The 22,033-nt window shown below is 40.2% G+C and overlaps 1 protein-coding gene across 2 annotated transcripts in view; it reads right to left on the bottom strand.

The window, feature by feature from the left end:
- HOPX (HOP homeobox) overlaps positions 1 to 2,810 on the bottom strand; it is a 51,578-nt gene extending 48,768 nt beyond the window's left edge. The window contains exon 1 of one of the 2 annotated variants that reach the window (XM_089670866.1): positions 2,653 to 2,810. The gene's annotated coding sequence lies outside the window, so the exon portion shown is untranslated. The other variant, XM_089670865.1, reaches the window with a different exon arrangement.
- Positions 2,811 to 22,033: the final 19,223 nt, after the last annotated feature.

Below are 22,033 nucleotides of genomic sequence, written 5' to 3'. Positions count from 1 at the left end.
TTCTTCCATGTGGGCTATAACACCCTTTATGAATTCCCCTCATCATCATTCCTATTTGCACTGCTTTATAGAGTTAGCCCACCTGATGTCTGATGCAAAAACCAAATTAATCCTAGTAACTGCAGCCTACTAGGTAGACCCCAGTAATGCTCAGTTGAGCAGTTAATCCATATCTAGTACACATTTCAGTCGTGGAGTCATCGAAAAAGAATGGTTCTAAGGTTTGAAGTGCATCAAAGGTCACAATGTGGTCATGGTAATGGGAAGGGAGGTCTCTCTAAAGACACGGAATCTTAAGTGGAAAATCTCTGTGTGCCATATTAAGAGGACAGATGAAGGTGACAAGCATTTTAACTAGGTATGCAAAGAGAATGAAGGATGTAAAACAAGCTCATTGGTGCAGCTTGTACTGTATTTCTTCATCCAGCTCCTAGCTGTCTAGGAAAAGTGAGAGTAATAATTTTGGGGCCATTTTTTATTGTTTACTCTAAACTAATGAGCTGTAAAAGCATTTCAAGCGCCGCCTATTGATAATTTTGGGTACCATCATTTGTTGCCATTTTTGTGTGTAGTTTTGAGGCTTGACACATCAAGTATCCATTTACTCTACACTACCTCACATTTAATGTTGTATAAAAATAATTGGGGATTAAATTTGTGTGTATAAAATTCATTTTTGTGTATTTATTCCTGAAACTATAGATTTGATAAACATTTACACAAATATTGCATGGAATAAAAAAAAATACTGTATTTTTATTCTACCAGACTCAGCTTTCAGAAAATGTATACCCTGGAATTTATACAGACTGGTGCAGGCAGATTTGCGAAAGTGTATGCATTCTACAAGTGGTGAAGAATGCGCCAATTTCATGTACCTGTCTAGAGCTTGAACTTGGTTTATGCTTCGAAACTTTTAGAATGCATGTGAGACACTTCCACAAAATCTGTCTTAGTCTGTGTTTGTCTCTGTACTCGAAAAGAGGCAATAGGGTAGATTTACTAAAACTGGAGCACTCAGAAGATGGTGCAGCTGTGCATGGTATACAATCAGCTTCTGCCTGGGTTCACATATATGCATTACGGTACATCGCATGTGATTCACACAGGGACTGCACTGCATTCCTGTGCAAATCACATGCGATTTGTGTGCGGGGCGATTGAAGCCATACATTTTGTATGGCTCTAATTGCACCGCACCAAAACGTGCAGGACCCTTTTTTTTTTCGGTCCACACTAGATTCAGATCGCATGGGTATTCACACTCATGCGATCCGATTCTGCACATCGTACCACGTTTTGCAAACCGATTTGATTTGAAAGTTAGAGTTCCCCAATTTCCTAATTCTTCCAGTTTCACACAATGTATCTCTTCACAAAAAAAAAGGAACAGATAAGTAGAATCGGATTGCATGGGTATTCACACCTATGCGATCCGATTCTGCACATCTCACCGCGTTTTGCGAACCGATTTGATTTGAATGTTAGAGTTCCCCAATTTCCTAATTCTTCCAGTTTCACACAACGTATCTCTTCACAAAAAAAAAGGAACAGATAAGTAGAATTGGATCGCAAGGGTATTCACACCTATGCGATCCGATTCTGCACATCTCACCGCGTTTTGTGGACCGCTTTCCGGGGGGTTGTTAACGTAACATACACACCCACAGAGGTTCGCATGAATGGGGTGCGATTCTGATGCACAGAAAACGCTGCGAATTCTGCACCGCATCAGTGTGAACCAGGGCTCTAACTTCAGCTTGTTCAATTAATCTTTGACAAAAAACCTGGAAGCCGATTGGTTTCTATGCACAGCTGCATCAGATTTTGCACTCTCCAGCTTTAGTAAATAACCCCCAATGTCTTAATTAGTTCCACTTTTACATACATTTGAAACATACAATGTGGTACAATGTAAAAGTGGGTGAATTCAGAACTAGCTGTCAGAACCAAAAGTGTGGCAAATGTTTCATAAATTTGGCGCAATACATTAACAAGAGAGATTAATGTCAGAAAAGTGGCGCAATATCTTTATTGAGTTCCCCCATAATATTCTAGAAGGTTTTCAGTATTTTTTTTGCCAAAAATGCAGATTTTAATTTGTGTACAAAAAAATAATTTAAAAAATTCTATAGAAGGGAACTAGTTAATGTCCCATAGAGATCCTTTGCGTGCCCAAATCCACAATTATTGCTAGAAGCATTTGAAACTGTCACATTAATTGCAAAGATCAAGCTGTGTATGAGTATCTCTTAGCATTCTCTAAGATACAACACACAAAAATCTGAGAGTAGAACCCGCATCATGCTGCCTTGTTGGAAGCTTGATGTCATGTTTACGTAACATAACAGATCGGTAGGTATTTACTATTTGATAAGGCTTTTGTCCAAGTTGGTACCCCCATCTCCCACACAAATCATTGTACAGCTTGTGTTTAAAGATGCCATACTTTCTCCATCCCAGAATTTAAAAAAATCAAATACTTACATAAGGGAATAAGTTGCCTGGAACAGATTGCACACACTCAGCCAGCACGTCTTGACTTAATAAAAAGCAGCGATGGAAAGCTTTTTAGCTGTTTTACTGTGCGCGGATGTGACGCCTACTTGTTTGTTGTACATTGTTGTGTTATAAATGAGCAAACACAAGTACCTGAAAAACCTGCAGTACAGGCCCAGACAACTGAGATGCTAGTAATCGGGAGATCACTTGTCAGCTGAGCGATCACACGCTGCCGCTTCTCCTGGCGTACGCTGCAAGTTTCTATGGAGCTGTTGTTTCTGTCTCAGGCTTGCTTTTCCATATGCTGCTGAATGGGTGTTTCATATTTCACATGCAGCACACGCCTAGTAAGCTTGGCAGAAGGCTACATAAGCTGTGAAGGAGTTGCTAAAATCCCTTTTCACTTAGGTGACAGTATGTACTTTTAAGTGGTGTTAAGTGGCGTGCGTACAAGATGATGAGATCATATAGCACTCTACACTTTTTTTTTAAAGCTATTGTCTAACTGTGTCTAACCAATTGCATGTCTGATTAGCCACATTACCCTAAAGGAAGAACTACACAGGTTTCCATTGCTGACTTTTCTTTTACAAAGTATTATTATTATTATACAGGATTTATATAGCACCAACAGTTTGCGCAGCTCTTTACAATGTAAGGGAGACAGTACAATTACAATACATTTCAGTACAGAAGGAATGTGAGGGCCCTGCTCGTGGAGCTTACAATCTAAAGGAAGGGGGAGATGATACAAAAGGTGATAGCTGTGGGGGATGATCTGGTGGAGGTGATTCAAGTCCAACACAACAAACACTTTACTCCTGCGCTAGGAAAGGACTCAATAGGTTGGCTCTGAGGAAGAGGTTGTGTCCTCGAAACGCGTTAGCCAGTTGGTCATCCAGGGTTCCATCGTATGGACTCAGATGTTGTTTGGATCATACACCTTGTTCAGTTTGACATGCCTGTGTTATTATGTCCATTGTGAGTATGATACCTATTTTTGTTTCTTTAATAAATTATTTTAAACGATAATGCACTAGGTTGGTGCGCCCTTTTTCTGTTTCTCCATTTGTATGGAGGTGATTCAAGTACAGTTCTTAGGTGGAAGTGGGGTAGGCTTCCCTGAAGAAGTGAGTTTTCAAAGATCGCCTAAAGGCAGACAGGGTGGGGGCTGACCGGACATGCTGTGGTAGGGAGTTCCAGAGGATGGGAGAGGCTCTGGAGATGTCCTGGAGGCGAGCGTGGGAGGAGGTGATGAGGGAGCTAGAGAGGAGGATATCATGGGAGGAGCGGAGTGGGCGATTTGTCAGATATCTGTGGATGAGGTTGGCGATGTAGTTAGGGGCAGTGTTGTGGATGGCTTTGTAAGCTGTGGTTAGTATTTTGAATTTTATACGTTGGGTTAGTGGAAGCCAGTGGAGGGATTGGCAGAGAGGGGCAGCAGTCGCTGATCGGTTGGTAAGGTGTATGAGCCTAGCAGCAGCATTCATAATAGACTGAAGGGGGGATAGCCTGTGTAACGGTAGACCAGTGAGGAGGGAGTTGCAGTAATCGAGGCAGGATATAACCAAAGGCATGGATGAGTTGTTTTGTGGTGGCATTGGTCAGGAAGGGGAGGATTTTGGAAATGTTCCGGAGGTTGAGGCGGCAGGATTTAGCCAAGTACTAGCTGTTTGGCTAAAGTTAATATAAAGCTTGCAAACTGCTACAGTAGGTTCCTTCACCAACTATCATCCAACGGTGAATAAGTAATATAATGTGATTATATAAACATAACCTCCAAAGTATTGCTAAAGTAAAATGCAAATGCAAATGCAAATGGAGAAACAAAAAGCAAAAAAGAGGGCGCACCGACCTAGTGCATTATCGTTTAAAAATATATTTATTGAAGGAATAAAGTAAGTATCATACTCACTATAGACATAAAAACACAGGCATGTCAAAACTGAACAAGATGTCCAACTTTTAACGCGTTTCGAGGACGCAACCTCTTCCTCAGAGCCAACGCGTTACCCAGTTGGTCATCCAGGGTTCCATCGTATGGACTCAGATGCTGTTTGGATCAAATATCTTGTTCAGTTTTGACATGCCTGTGTTTTTATGTCTATTGTGAGTATGATACTTACTTTGTTCCTTCAATAAATATATTTTTAAATGATAATGCACTAGGTTGGTTAGCCCTCTTTTTTGTTTCTCCATTTGCATTTAGTGTATTTGGACCACCCCGGTCTGTAGAGGGCAGCAAGCAGTGCATATTCCAGAACATTCCTATTGGTTCTACTGAATCCATTCCCAGAGCAGGAGAAAAGTGTTTGTTGTATTGCTAAAGTATCACCAAAACCCACCACCAGCCACTAGGCACTTAGGTGTCCTTTTATCATGCAGTGGTAAATGACCGCTGCTCACTTTTCCGGCATTTTCAGAGGAGACAGTTCTCCTTTGAATGCCTTTTTATGAAGCAGTGTAGATCGCTTCTCTGAATGAAGATAGAAGTGATCTAAAAACGCTTTGAACGCTGGAAAACAGCTGCTGTTACTGTAATCTCGTGAGATTACAGTAAGAGATCAGTCAAACACCATTTACTAAGCAGAGGTAAATTACCGCTGCTTAGTTTGCGGTTCCACTGATTCTCCACCTCTGGGCTGGAGAATCTGGAGGGAGAACACAGATCGCCAGTGAAGGGCTGATATCGCTCCTTCATGCACTGGTCATCTGTGTGCTGAGATGATCAGCGGAGAACATGTTCTCCACTGATCATCTCTGTTTACTAAACCACTAATGATCTGAGATCAGCAACAATCCTCAGGATCGCCGCTGATCTCAGTTTCATAAAAGGACACCTCAATACCATTCCCATGCTGATTGGTAAATAAATACAAAACATTATAAAATAGTGCAGCGCTAGGATCAAATAGTATTATGTATTATATCAAAACCATATATCAATAACCATAAAAATATATATATATGATAAAAATATGAAAAAATAATTATTAGCCAAAAGTACAGTTGTTAATAAAGTGTCCTTTGCCTATAAATATATGCCACCTTCTGTGCTCAAATTCAATTGTGCTGCACGCATAAAGCCACTCCTGGATGTACTCTCACTTTCCTTTTTTGACCTCACAGTACAGTTCGGTCAAAATGCGCTTTTGTCCCTTAAATGGACCAAGATAACTTCCTGGGTACTGGCAATGTGAATCTCTAAATCTTTATATTGAATTACCTCAACTACATGTGATGTAAACAGAAACAATGAAAATAGTGCTTTATTCTTTATATATTCTTTAAAAAAATGAGTAAAACACACTCACATTAAAATGGAGCCAGATTGCACCAGATATGTACAACTAGTATTCACAGATATCATATGTTGTGCATTATTGCCCCATACAACGTTAAGGTTACCACACTTCCACCTTCAAACAAGCATCGTGACATCATCCAAGGTCCCATCCTAGCTGCTTGGTTATAATCCTGATCCAATGACTTCATTACCTTCGAAGTCATTGAAGTGACTTAAATCTCCAGATCACGATTTTACATTGACTTTCCCTGATGCGTATTTTTCATGGTCAGTGAGTCAGAACGTATTGAAGCCAGAGACAGCTTGTGAACTAATATTCTTAGAAGGAGGTCGGCAAAAGAAGAGCCAGTGCAGAACAATGTTAACATTAATGCATAGGCAATGCTTTTCTTTATCAAATGTTCCTGTTTTTTTTTTTCATAAAGCAGCAGAGTCTTCATAAATCCTTCTGAAAATTTTCACATAATATGTTTCCAATGATGGTTGTGTAGCACCCTTCTAGGTAGGTGCTAGGGTTAGATAGATATAATTATTTGAGTTTTTTATAGGTACATTTAGTTGTCACTCTGTAGTCAGAGTGGCTGTAATTATTTTCTAAGTAAAAGCATAGTTAGCTCACTGTACTTGGTGAGCTGTGATCTTTTAGTTACTATTGGGAAAATATTTATTTGATCCCCTGCAGAGTTTGTAAGTATGCCCACTTACAAAGAAATGGAGGGTCTATAGGTTTTTATCATAGGTGTATTTTAAATGATAGAGACAGAATATCAACCAAAAATCCAGAAAAAACACATGATACAAATGTTATAAATTGAGTTGCAGCTCAGCAAGTAAAAAAAGTATTTGGTGGCGAAATCCTTGTTGGTAAGCACAGACGTAAGACTTTTCTTGTAGTTGGTTACCAGGTTTGCACACATTTCAGGAGGGATTTTGGTCCACTTTTCTTTACAGATCTTCTCTAAATCCTTAAAGCGGAGTTCCACTCGATCTATCAAAAACTGCAGTTGCTGACATTTAAAAAACAGCCACTTACCTGTCCTTTGGTCCCGCGGTGTGTCCCCCGCAGCTCGTTTCACCGGCCGTCCTGTATTCCAGGAGGCCGGCATCTTCAGCGTGGGCACATGGCTGTGATAGCTTGCAGCTTCACAGCCGGGTACGCACTGTGCATGCGCGTGTGGCGCTGCACTTCGTGAATGGTCCTGTAGTCTTCTGGGACCTGTCACGTGTCCCAAAAAACTACAGGGAGGGAGGGAGGACACCTTCCATTTCCGATCACCTAGGCGATCGGACCAGAAGTGGGAGCAGGTACATGTCAGATTCGGCTACCCGCTCCCCCCCCCCCCGCTCCCCAAAGGTGCCAATCCTTAATGCGGAGCGGGGGAGCAGTCCTTTAAGCGGAACTTCCCCTTTTGGGTGGAGCTCGACTTTAAGGTTTCTCTGCTGTCGCTTGACAACTCAAAGTTTCAGCTCCCTCCATAAATTTTCTGTATGATTAAGGTCTAGAGACTGGCTAGGCCACTCCATGACCTTAATGTGCTTCTTCTTGAGCCACTCCTTTGTTGCCTTGGTGATATGTTTTGGGTCATTTTTATGCTGAAAGACCCATCCATGACCCATCTTCAGTGTTCTGGCTGAGTGAAGAAGGTTCTTATCCAAGATTTTACAATACATGACCCCATCCATTGGCCCCTCATTGCGGCAAAGTCAACCTGTACATTTAGCAGAGAAATAGCCCCAAAGCATAATGTTTCCACTTCCGTGCTTGACTGTAGAGATGGTGTTCTTACGATCATAGTCAGCATTTTTCTTCCTCCAAACATGGCGAGTTGAGCTAATGCCAAAGAGCTCAATTTTGGTCTCATTTGACCTTAGCACTTTCTCCCAATCCTTCTCTGAATTATTTAGATGTTCATTGGCAACCTTCAGACGGGCCTGTACATGTGCCTTCTTGAGTAGGGGGACCTTGTGGGCACTGCAGGATTTCAGTCAATGGTGGCATATTGTGTTGCCAATGGTGTGTTTGGCGACTGTGGTCTCAAGTGCCTTGAGATCATTCACAAGCTCCTGCCGTGTAGTTCTGGGCTGATCTCTCACTTTTCTCATGATCATCCTTACACCATGAGGCGAAATCTTGCATGGCGCTCCAGGGCGATTGATGGTTATTTGGTAGTTCTTCCATTTGCCAATAATCACTCCAGCAGTTGTCTTTCTCACCAAGCTTCTTGCTGATGGTCTTGTAGCCCATTCCAGCTTTGTGCAGGTCTACAATCTTATCCCTGACGTCCTTTGGCAGCTCTTTGTTCTTGCCCATGGTGATGCCCAAGAAAGAAATTCTGTGGGCAGGTGTCTTTTATATACATAACGATTTGTTGTTAGGAGCACCTTCTTAAATTGACGGGACTAGTCTGTGTACCACATAAGCACATAGCCAGTCTGTGGGAGCCAGAATTATTGTTGGTTTTTAGTGGATCAAATACTTGATTTAACTACTGAACTGCAACTCAATTTATAACATTTGTATCATGTGTTTTTTCTGGATTTTTGTTGATATTCTGTCTCTATCATTTAAAATATACCTTTTAAAAAAAATTAGACCCTTAATTTCTTTGTAAGTGGGCAAGACTTTGGGGGCACTGGTTCGCAACCTGAAGATCCACCAAGCCTCCCTAGCAAGTAACCTGCGGTGGTGATCCCTCCCTCTTGCAGCTGTAGAAATACAATCAATGCCATAAAACCCAAAGCCATTCATGTACCCCAGATGCTGATATTGAAAATGCTTTGAGACAGTGGATGTTGTTTTGGCATTTGGTTTCCATGAATCTCGGAAATGTTCTGAAATTCTAACTTTTAGGGGTTGTGTAGTACAGCCTACATATTGGAGGGAACAAACTCTACATTCCACAACATAAATGACATAGGTGGTATTGCAATTAATATACTGTTTAATAAAGGTGTTTTTCACTGGTAACCATGGATGTAAAGGTATGTATTTAAACGGCAATACCTGCACGATATATGTCCACAAAGAAAAGATCCAAAGACAGAGAGCCAAGTTGGAGCTACTTGACTTTTAGATGTAAATTAGATTCCCCAAAGTAGGAGCCTTGCAGCTGAAAAATCTACGCCCCCTCTGCAAGATAGAAAAAAGATCTTTAACAGAGTAAAGAATGGGCAGATTTCTCCTGAATATATCAATTACCTTATGATACTTAGAGGAGAAAGTGGTCACAAAAGTTACTAAATTCATCCTTTTATCTGACATTTATCTGAGATTTATGTTTGCTAGAATAAAAAAGTTTGTAGCCCTGTCAAGGAGTGTCTGTCTATACTTACTTCCTGCAATCTTCATCCCCTTATCAATGGACCAATCTGGAAAACCCTGCCAACAAGTCACTTTACATTCCTCATTATATAATATGTCAGTGGAGCAATTCCTGGGAGCTCTTGTAAATTCTCCAACAGGTATAGCCCAAATGGTGTGGAGCAGATGACAGCTTGTGGAATGCAGAATTGCTAGAACATGGTTTACGATATGTAGAGGTAGAAATCTCACCAGTTGTACCATCACCCAGTAACATAAGTCCAAAAAATGGATAGTGCCAGAATGATTTTCACATGTGAACTGGAGATTCAAAGAATTATTAATATAAATCAAAAAGTCAGGCAACATCAATGCTGTACCGCTCCACACTATTATCAAATCATAACTATATCGACCATACCAATGTATATAGTTCTTAAAGGGATTTTCCAGAGAGAATAAAGAATGTTCCTCCCACCACCCCATGTACAAATTGGCAATGGTTGGTGAGAACCTTGCTCCCATGGAAGCTCCACAGCATTGTTGATAACATATATCATCAAACAACAAAAAATTGCGAGTGAGTAAAAACTCAACTGATGCAATAATAAATTCTTGTAGAGGAGATGAATAGGTACTATATTTCTCTAAGTGATATTTTACTGCCATTACTCCATATTGCTGTGGTATTGAGGAATAAAATGCACAAACATCAAACGTTGCCCACATTGAATTGGGAGACCACTGGAAAGTTGAAATATGAGCCAAAACTATACTAGTATCCTGAATGTATTCTGGCAACCATATGACCAGAGGTTGTAAATGGACATCCACCCACTCACCTAACTTTTCTAATAAGGAGCCTATGCCTGCCACAATTGGGAGACCATGAAGAGTTTCACCCAACTAGTGGATTTTAGGCAAGTGATGGAATACAGGAGTGACTAGCTGTTTTACATAAAGATAGTCAGATGTTTTGGGTGATAAAACTCCCATAGCTCTACCTCTTACTAGCAGATCAGTAGCTCCTTCTTAAATTGAGCGGTGGGTTTGTGAGGAAGGGAACGGTAAACATCACGTTCGCTCAACTGACGTAATGCTTCAGAACAATATTGCTCTTTATTTAAAAAAATACCACTGTCCCCTCTTTATCTGCCTTTTTAATAACCAGGTCCCAGGATTGTTTCAGATGTTTAAGTGCATACAATTCCTGCTGTGAAATGTTTGAAAAGTAGTGTTTTGTAGAATCTGCTTTTAATTTGACCAATTCCTGTTCTATAACATTTTGGAAAGCATCCACAATGGCATTACGAGAATAGATAGGATAAAAATATTTATCCCCTTTATATAAGATACTATCGTTAACACCATGCATGCTCCCAATAGACTCAGTATGCAATTGTTCTGAATACTGTATAATTGTGCACACTGGTCAGTAAAAAGGAAGGAATTATGAACCACAGAAGTGTTATCTACAGGAATCCAATACATTCAGGGGGTCTTCTTGTCCACTATCACTAAAATGTTCCCTCAACAAAAAACAAATCTGTTTATGTCCAAGATTGTGGAGAAAACACAAAACCCTAGAGATGGTTGTGCGTGAAAACCCCAGTAAATCAGCAGTTTTTGAAATACTCAGACCAGCCCGTCTGGCAACAACAACCATGCCACGTTCAAAGTCATGTAAATCCCCTTTCTGATGCTCGGTTTGAACATCAGCAAGTTGTCTTCACCACGTCTACATGCCTGAATGCATTGGGTTGCTGCCATGTGATTGGCTGAATAGCAATTTGTGTTACCAAGCAATTGAACACCTAATAAATTGGCAGGTGAGTGTAGATACTTGGACTGGGTATCAATGACCTTTATCACAAAAATCAAGGAATGGTTTTGTTTTTGTGCTATTGAAACTGCAAGGTCCAATTATCTAAAAAAAAAACGAAAAAAAAAACATACTTTGCACCCTTTCTTTCAACATAGGGTGATATCACTTGGCCTTCTTGTGGTATCCTGGTTAGGCCGAAGATCCCTCTTCTGCATGGTACTGGAGCTTTTTCTGGTGAAATTTGGGATCCTCAGCTGTCCCTGCGTTCTGTGGTGATGTCACCGGCAGCTACAGGAAGAAGCAAAAATCTGCAGTGTAAAGTGAGAATTTCTTATACATTGTTTTATTGGTTTACATAAAATGACTGTATTATTAAACATTGCAATTTATGGTTATTATAAAAATACATAATTTTATGATATAAGTTGTTTTGTTACACGCTAGTTAGTTTGGACATTTAGTTAACATATTAGTTTGGGTAGCATACTTGTCTCCAACACATCCAATGCATTTCAGGGGCCAGAAAACACTCCCTTCATCAGGGATTGCCAGTGTCTCTAAATCAGAACTTCACTCTCTCATTTAACATTAATTATTTTTAATCTTTATGCTACTAGCATTAGTAAATAGCTAGGAAAGTATGTTATCTCTACTTGTTTTAATTTTTTTTACATTTCTTCAGTTACTTCCTGGTTTTTGGCCTAGGCACATGATGTCATACATCAAGGGCTTTTTTTCCCAGAGATTACATGCAAGTACACCCCCTTCCGAGTACCACGCCTTTTGTAGAAAACAGAACCAAGTATAATTTTGTGGTAATTTCTATGGTATTTGCTCATAAAAAGAAAAGCAGCAAATACAGTAGACCCCCCCTGCAGCCAGCAACAACAGACCCTCCCACAGCAATGATAGATCCCCCCAACAACAATGGACTCCTGCAACAAAATACCCCCTCAGCAACAACAAATCCACTCATTAACAGTAGATCCCTCCCAGCAACAATTGGCCCCACACCAACATAAGACTCCCTCCAGCAACAAGAGAATCACCCACCAGCAACAATAGATCTGCCCAGTGACAAGAGATCCAGCATCAATAGACCCCCCAGTAGACCACAGCTTCCCTTGCCATTACATACATTTAATGTTAAGTTCACCCACGTTGCCGCTGAAAAAAAAGCCCTGCCGAAATATGATCTTGTATGGTATCAATATAGGCAGTTGAGAAGGTCATAAAATTGTGCAATGCCCATAAAAGCAATCCAGGCAGTACATGTTGCATCACATTTTGGATTTCTATCTTAGTGTTGTGATATGGAGGATGTTTAGCTCAGTGGTAGAAGCATTTTTAAAAGAGAAGTGCAAGATTTAAAAATTAATCATAGTCATCTGTGTGATTCCATCATCGATCCGTTGCGGCAGCTGTCTTCCATCAGCTCTAAGACCGAGAACCAAACAATCACATGATCACAGTTCTCGGTCTTCACTGCGCAAAGAGTGGTGACTGTCAGTCAAAAGCTCTCTGCTCTACCCCTCCAGCACTCATGCTAGTCCAAAATTTGTTGTAGGGCTTCCTAGCACACTTTTATTCAAACACAATGAAAGTCAAGTATATAAAATCTTGCCCACACAGGGGTTTCAGTTTGCCACAACAAAAAAGATCACATCACGAAAATACTGAGCCACCTGGCTCTCTCTTCAGCAGCACTGCTCCTCTTTAAACTGGATCCAGCTCTCCTTGCTCTCTGAACTCTTTTCTGGCTCTCGATGTGGGTTCTTCTGACACCCTGGGCACTCTCACTGTGGGTTCTTCTGACACCCTGGGCACTCTCATTCCTCTGAGACTTCCAGGATTCCATCAGTCCCATGGACTTTCCTAGTTGTCCTAGCCTCCTCAGTCCCCCAGACCCCCTCTTGGTCCCTCAGACTCATGTAGCTTCCTCAAGTCTCTCAGTCCCATGAATACAGAACCCCTCTAACATGATGTTCAGGCTCTCAAATAGAGCACCTTGGTCTCCTGACAGGTCTACACACCTTTCTTCATGCAAAGCCTGTGTCTAAATATGGGAGCCATAAGCTATGATCAGGCTTGGTTTAAAACGAACCTAACATTTGGGTCTCCAATAAGGCCTGGACACAGGTTTGAAAGTTTTGTCCCTCCCAAGACACTTTGAAACCTTCAAGTTCCAGACCTTGAACCTGACTTCAAAACCCGGGGAACACTGGCAAGCCAGTCTTCTCATCTTAAAAATAATCCCATAGAGCTTTGCACTCTGCCTTAATGCTAATGCTGTGTGTCTTTTTCCTATAATCACATGGTGGCAGGGTCTAGCAGTGTCACAGTATGAACAATAAAAGTACAATCTAAGGGGACATCTTCGCTGTATTACTGTACTTGTCTCTGGGTTGTACATGACAATCCCAGCATACATGAAGCATGGTGCCTGGCGCTTCCCTGCATTTTACGCACTGACTGGAGACTTGTGGGTATATTTCTGTGTATTGTATGGGGACATCTGTAGCACTTGTTGGTTATATCTTACAATTCCTCTTCTGGGCTGAACTGACAACAATGGTTTTATGTGTCAATGTTTAGGACTTTGTAGGTTTTCTTCTGAAAGTGAGCTACCCACTTCTCTCTCACACTCTGCTATGTAATAAATACATTTTGAGTTAAAAATATGTGAGATAATAACATTCTATAGAGTTTGGAGATTGAATGAGTGGGTTCCTGCATTTGAAAGCCGAGAGTCTCAATAGGGGTAAGGTCTTTGAGAACTAGGCCCATGCTTGTAATACACTCAAAAAAACTACTCAGTTCTTTCAACAAGAGCCAGCATCACAGGAAACAGTCTACGCTATTTGAGAGAGCACTGAATGTCTTTAGGCACCTTGGGTCAAGCATATTCAGTGGAATACTGTTGAGCACTCCAGACCTAGTGGGAACTCAGAATTTCCAAATATTGTGGTCATCAGACCTATGTAGGAGGAGAGCTTTATGTTATTTATCAGAAAATCCAATATTCTCAGCAGGGTGGGAATACAATTCGGGAGGCTGTAATTCCTATTGTGACATTGAGGTTAAAACTCACAAATCTAAGGCTTTGGCTTTCTCCTTTAGTTAAAGGTATATCCAAAGCCTTAGATTTGTGAGTTTTAACTTTAAAGTTATAAAGTAAAAAAACTGAAATTCCTGAAGGAGGGCTGTGAATTTTGTTCTGGGCTTTGAGACACGCAGCAAAATGTCATCTGCATACAGACCCATCTTATGGTGCTGTTCACCAATGATCAGACCTTTTGTTGTAGAATTGTCTTTGGCCAAATGCTCCATTGCTAGTATTTAAGGGTATGGTGACAGAGAGTATCGCTGTGTGTACCTTTTTGGATAAATATTAATGTGCACAGTATTTTGTTTACTTAAACTTTTGATATTGCATATTGGGAGATTGCCACAATCTTATTAATAAGATTGCTTGATACATTAATTTGGTTTTTAAATTAGCAAGAAACCATAGCATGAGTTTCATAAGTTTCAGACACACCTAGAAGCATTGTGTTTACTTCTTCTCTTGCCACTACTAGAGGAAGTTAAAGAGAAGAATAACATACAGAAAATTGATTTCAATACCTACTGTAAATTTCCTTTCTTTACAGGTCTCCATGTCAGCATATTATTAATGGTCAAGTGGACCAAAACTACCAATGGGCATGTTGACCTGGAGATGTAACTCACCCAAGCAGGGAGTACGGTATATATTTCTTTACAGCAGAACACTTTTGCAATAAATCAAATACAATGAGAAGTAACTCTGAGGCTAGTCTCCCATGTACATACAGTGAGGAACAGAAGTATTTGAACACCCTGCGATTTTGCAAGTTCTCCCACTTAAAAATCATGGAGGGGTCTTAAATTCACATTGTAGGTGCATTCCCACTCTGAGAAACAGAATTTAAAAAAAAATTCAGGAAATCACATTGTATGATTTTTAAAGAATTTATTTGTCTTGCACTGCTGAACATAGGTGTTTGAACAACTGAGAAAATCAGTGTTAATATTTGGTACAGAAGCCTTTGTTTGTAATTACAGAGGTCAAACGTTTGCTGTAGATCTTGACCAGGTTTGCACACACTGCATGAGGGATTTTGACCCACTCCTCCAGATCTGTCAGGTTTCGGGGCTGTCGCTGAGCAACACGAGTTTCAGCTCCCTCCAAAGATGTTCTATTGGATTTAGGTCTGGAGACTGGCTAGGCCACTCCAGAACCTTGATATGCTTCTTACGGAGCCACTCCTTGGTTATCCTGGCTGTGTGCTTCGGGTCGTTGTCATGTTGGAAGACCCAGCCACGACCCATCTTCAATGCTCTGACTGAGGGAAGGAGGTTGTTGCTCAAAATCTCACAATAAATGGCCCCATTCATCCTCTCCTTAATACAGTGCAGTCGTCCTGCCCCCTTCGCAGAAAAGCACCCCCAAAGCATGATGTTTGGGAATGCACCTACAATTTGAATTTCAGACCCTTCCATGATTTCTAAGTGGGAGAACTTGCAAAATCTCAGGGTGTTCAAATACTTCTGTTCCTCACTGTAACTTGCTGGTGGTCGTTTAAGTCAGTAAAATAATTGCTGCTGTGCAATCTGTTCTAGCGCCTATGTAGGGAGCACATATATTGTTATGAAGGATGTATCCTGTGCTTTAGCACATGTTGCTACTTTCTGACTGCTCTGTAAATGAATGATCTGTTCCTTCTTTCTTTGTGAAGAGATAAGTTGTGTGAAACTGGAAGAATTAGGAAATTGGGGAACTTTAACTTTCAAATCAAATCGGTTCGCAAAATACGGTACGATGTGCAGAATTGAATCGCATGAGTGTGAATATTCATGCGATCTGAATCTAGTGCGGACCTAAAAAAGGGTCCTGCACCTTTTTGGTGAGGATGCGGTATGATTTGAGCCATACAAAATGTTCGGCTCAAATCACACCGCACAGAATTCGCATGTGATTTGCACAGGAATGCGGTGTGGAAATCATTTCCCCCTGATGAAGCCACGTGACCTGGTGGTGTAATGTGTAGGGGAGGGGCTTTGACATCACAATGTTTGATGGTTCCATACTGACACCAGCTGGTTATACATAGGACTTCACCACTGCAAAAATATTTTTGCACAAAGCACTTTCTGTACAGAGATCATGTGAGTGTATTACTTTCTATCAATAAATGGTTGTTTAAGGAAAAAACAATATGATCTGGTGACTCTCTTAACATATCCACCGTGGGAAGAGAGACAATTGATGAGTAAAAGGGATCCCATTCAGCAGGACAACATCCCATCCTCATTTGGTCCAATTAAAGAGACACATGCTTTATATTACCTCATTTAACGGTTTGGTCATTTATTTGAGGTGAGAGCACAACCAGTGTATATTCACATGGGAGGTGAATTAAGAAGCACTGAATTTATATATTTCAAGTGAACACACTACTTCTGAAGAATTTTATATGACCATTTCTGTTTGTTATATTTATGGACATTTTTGTTTTTTATAGTGGATTCACATGAATATTGCACAGATTGTTATTTGGGCACGTATATATGTATTTATGATTTGCAACATATTGGTACTAATGGAGCGCGGCACAATTTGGCATCTATAATTAATTAGACACATTGGTATCAGTATGTGTTAGGTGCAGGCAATCCATTAATTAGCAATTGTATTTGGCACACAATAAGTGGTTTAGCAGCTTACAAGTTTAGATTTCAATTTCACATATGAAGGAACTGGAGAAAGTACAGAGAAGGGCAACCAAACTGATAAGAGGCATGGAGGAGCTCAGCGATGAGAAAAGATTAGAGGAACTGAATTTATTCTCTCTTGAGAAGAGGAGATTAAGGGGGGATATGATCAACATGTATAAATACATCAGTGGTTCATATAGTGAACTCGGTGTAGAGCTATTCACCCTGAGGTCATCACAGAGGACAAGGGGGCACTCTTTATGTCTGGACAAAAAGAAACTTAATCTCCAAACACAGAAAGGTTTCTTCACAGTAAGAGCTGTGAGAATGTGGAATAGACACCCTCAAGAGTTGGTTCTGGCCAGCTCAGTGGATTGCTTTAAAAAAGGCCTGGATTCTTTCTTAGATACACAGAATATAACTGGATACTAACATTTATGGGTAAAGTTGATTCAGGGAATATCCGATTGCCTCTTGGGGGATCAGGAAGGATTTTTTTTCCCTGCAGGAGAAAATTGGATCATGCTTTCTGTTTTTTTTTTTGCCTTCCTCTGGATCAACTGTGGGTATAGTATTATAGCTTTTTTTTTTTAATGGTTGAACTGGATGGATTTTTGTCTTTTTTCAGCCAGACTAACTATGTGACTATGTGAAGGAGGTGTTTTTCAGTTGACAGAAAGCAACTAGGAAAGCTGAAAACATCATTTGAGATTTCAGTACAACTAATGCAGCCACCTCGTCTAAGAAATGGTAAGCTGCAGTATAATATACTTTTGTTCTTGGGTTTAGAAATCTTTTAAAAAATACTGGATATTTGCTGTTTTCCATGTGTAGTAGAATCATGATTAATAAATAAAGTTCACTACATGCCCTAAAAATCTAGATTATTTAAACAACCATTACAATGCTTGCCTGAAATTTTAAATAACTGAAGATTTATTGTACATGCACATTTATTTCAATGCTCTCATTTATTCAGATCTTATCTCTTAAAGACGTTTTACTAGATGCATACTGGGTGTAACCAAACAAATAATAAGTGATGACAATCCAGTAGCATTCATGATAATTACCAGGAAGCCCACACATTTGAGAGAATGACAATCTAGATTTTGCTAAGGTATATATGTATGGATGTGGCAAATTCTTTTTTTTTTTGCATGCAGGGAGTAATCTGCTTAATATTGATAGGCGTTACAGCTAACGCCCTGAGAGTCAGCAATACCACCATCAATGATTTGAAGGTTTAAAAAACATTTATTGCACACCTTAAAGTGGTAGTAAAGTCTGTTTGTTATTATTATTATTTGTTTAATTGTACCTACAGGTAATTATAAGGCTTACAAGCAGCACTGGCGCATTCGCTATGAAGAAATGGCATACCGGTGCCGTTCCTTCAGAGTTGTGTGCCGTAAGCAGTGACTCCCGCGAGTGATGTCATCGTGGCTTAGCCATTCAAGCTGCCAAGGTCCGCGAACCCGAAAGGAAGATGGGTGAAGATGGAAGCCCTGTCAGTGGTGACAGCGCGCTGCTGGAGAACTTCGTTTCAGGGTATGTTTCACATAATGTGTTAGTATGCAATGCATATTAGCACATTATGACATTGTCTTGCAGGGGAAAAGTTTTTTTTATAATTATCAGGTTTATTATTGCTTTAAAAGATTTCATACTTTTGCCAGTACAGTAGCTCCTATTTACAATTCAAAAACTGGAAGGTACTGGTCAAGATTTGTGATGGCATATGTACAGTGTGTTTATCAGGGGCGGACTGACAACTCATGGGGCCCCTGGGCAATAGAGGATCATGGGGCCCCTGTGTCCTTGCTCAAACTCAAAAAAGCCTATGAAAAAGGTACCAGGGGCATCTCATGGGGCCCCTTACTGACCCCGGGCCCTCGGGCAGTGCCCGAGTTTCCAAATGGTCAGTCCGTCCCTGGTGTTTATCCATCCATGCTGTGGTAGGGACATTAGACTGTAAAACGTTTTGGGGAAAGGGAACATTTTGAATCATTCCATGTTAATGTAAATGAATGCAGAAAATGTGCTGTAGAAATTCATAAAAAAACTATTTCAGTGCTTTTAAATATGTTGTATATAGTATAATATAATCCAATAAATATAAATGCAGTGCTAAAAGTGGTAATAATAAATCGATAAGAGTCAGTAGTAATAATAATAATAATAATAATGATATTATTAAAAGTGAGTGCTGTAGAGCGCTAAAAAGGTGCTAAAATGTAGATGGTGAACAGTTATGAAATGACGCATACAGCTAGTACAAGTAACTAGTATAAAGTGACTGAAGTGCATTATTAAATCCACAGAATGCAAACGTCCAAATATAAAGGTGATCCATGCTCCGTGCTGGTGATCTTTGTGACGTGGACCAGTAATATGAATGCACTCACCAGAAGCACAAAAGATATGCGCATGTATATATATTATCCAGGTATGGTCACCTGGGTGTAGGCGAGGATGGCGGAATCATCTAGCATTCCATAGGCACACAGGGCAACTCTAATGACTCACAGGACACTCTCAGCTCGCAGGGACAGCTCCAAGTAAGTGTCAGACCACCGGATCAAGAACATCAAGGAATAGGAATATCTCCACCTTGGAGGCTCGTATAAACCAAGCCAGAGACATATGAAGCACTATTAGTGTAGTATTTTATTATTCAGAAGTTTGGTAATAAAGAAAAAGTATTGGCACTCATATGTAAAAAAGTTATTTAAAATGGCCGCCGGCCTTCCATGTGGCCGTCTGCGGCGTGACGTCACTATGGCAGGCTCCTCCCTAATATAGTATATGCAGTTACAACCAAAACCACCCAGGAATATATCATATACTAATTTTGATGGCTGAAGTTGTACAGAAGCAAAAAAACATCTGAAATGGATCATATGATTCCTTCAAATGTATGAAAAACAGGTGGCCACACACACACACACATATATAAAGAAATTCTAGCACTAAATGAATACCTGTCTGTATTTATCAAACAGAGCCTGTTTTTAAAGTCCATTAAAGCAATACTGCCAGTTTTGGCACTGACATTTCAGTAGCGGAAGCTAAGGCATCTACAGTATATATAAAAACTTTTCTGTATGAATGTAACAAACATTCACACAGCCCCAACTAACTTGCCATATTTTGTGTAACATAATTCTCTCCTATAATCATAAACGTAATTGAGGTATTTATTTATTAGAGGTACTTATATAGCGCCGTCAATTTACGCAGCGCTTTACATATATATTGTACATTCACATCAGTCCCTAACCCTCAAGGGGCATAAAATCTAAGGTCTTTAACTTACATTCATACATACACATACTAGGGCCAATTTAGACAGGATCCAGTTAACCAGTTGTCTGCCGCCCTATAGCAGAAATACTGCTACAAGGTGGCAGAGCTGCGCAAACTCGCGTATATTTACGAGATTTGTATTTTTGGGTAGGGGGCATGCAAGCGCCGCCATTGGAGGCTACAGATATCAATCACCGGGTCCCAGCTGGAGATTCTCCGCCGGCACCCGGTGATCGCCAAGTAACACTGATGGGAGAGACCTGTGTGTAAACAACACAGGTCTCTCTCCTGGCAGCAAGAACATGCTGCTGTGTATTTCTTTGCACAGCAGAGAAATACACAACTGCATGTTTCCCAAGTAAAATACACACAGCACATGTTGTAAAACAGCACACAGTGAAACCTTTGATCGCCCCAGATGTTAACCTCTTCCTGCCCAGTGTCATTAGTACAGTGTCAGTGCTTTTTATTAGCACTGTTCACTGTATTAGTGTCATTGGGATGTCAGTGGCAATTAGTCAGTCCCCCCCAGTGTCAGAATGCCACCGAAAAAAAGCTCTATTTGTGGGGAAAAAATGACATAAATTTCATTTGGGTGCAGCATTGTATGACCAAGAAATTGTCAGTTAGAGTAATGCAAAAAATGGTCTGGTCAGAAAGGGGAGTAAATCCTCTGGAGGGCAAGTGGTTAACCTACCTGCATGAGTGTGAGAGGAAACTGGAGTAAACCCACACAGGCACAGGGAGAACATGCAAACTCCAGGCAGGTGCTACCATGGCTGGGATTTGAACCAATGACCCTAGTACTGCCAAGTGGAAGTGCTAACCATTTAAGCACTGTGCTGCCCAAATAATAATCCCACATTTGGACACTTGATGGTGCCTATAATGGAGATAATTAAATTACACAAAAGTTTTGTTGGGGCTGTGTGGTTGTTTACATTCCTACTACATTTTTTTTTATACATAGGTCACCATGTTTTTGCATATATTTAACTTTACTGTGTTATATTAAAAGTGCCTGCTAAGTATTGATTAGCAAATACACCCATGTTTATTTCCCCATGGGTTAAGAGAATAGTGTTCAAAATGTATTGAGCTTGAATTTAGAGCTGAATCCTACTGAAGTTTATAGTGGTGAATCTTGTTAAATTCTGGCCATTTTTAGGGCTAATACGCAAAGTACTGTCAAAAATAAGACTTGCTTGGGCACTAACAGGGGGGATATGTATGAATGCAAAACGGGTTTTATTTTCTATATACTGTACAGTGGGGAGAAGGTCTTTTCATGCGGACTTGATGGCAACATTAAAATACACAAATCCTTTAAATAAGATTCTTGGGGGATGCCTTAAAGCTGTACTTTGTGTTACAGAAGAGTACAATTTTCATGCACAGTCTCAGTGCTTTTCTTATATACAACAGCAGCATCCCAATCTTTATTAGAGTTTGAAGGCTTTTTTTCTGATAGCTTTAGCAGTGGCACATGCTTTCTCATCAAGCATTAATAGGCACACTTTAACTTGCAGATAAGCATTGCCCAGTGTATATCCTTGTTCTCACTAATGGAAAACTGTCCTGTCACTTGACAATTTCTATCAAGCTCTCATTAAAGTGTTACCAAACCCAGGACCCTGCATTCTCTATATCTGGTCTCCCACAGTACACAGAACATGGAAGTGCAATTATTTTAGTAAATCTAAACTGCTAAATATGTTTTCTCATCAGCAGGTAGATCAGTCTTGTGACTTCTATCAGTGTCCAGCAGAGCACTGGTCGAACCTTGTAAGAGGAGTTTTCATAAGAAGCATGCTTTACTGCATATACAGACTGATTTTACTGTTGTGGGTTTAGTAATACTTTAAGCTCGTTTTCAGAAGCTGGTCTATTCTTTATGGGTGGTGAAGTGTAGTGCCTTGCATTTTTGAAAAACACCTGAGACCTGTATTTTGAGAGTGCTTCTTTCACTCTCATACTCATTTCTGTAAATGTGCAAAAAATCCTAAAAATCACATACAAAATGATTGGCGCATATCATTCTAACCAACAA

The sequence above is a fragment of the Staurois parvus genome, unplaced genomic scaffold, assembly GCF_062004578.1.
Source record: "Staurois parvus isolate SC_StPar_1 unplaced genomic scaffold, SC_StPar_1.0 ptg000096l, whole genome shotgun sequence".
Taxonomy (NCBI): domain Eukaryota; kingdom Metazoa; phylum Chordata; class Amphibia; order Anura; family Ranidae; genus Staurois; species Staurois parvus.
The sequence above is the reverse complement of the archived record's forward strand: the minus strand, read 5'-3'. Positions and strand labels throughout refer to the sequence as shown.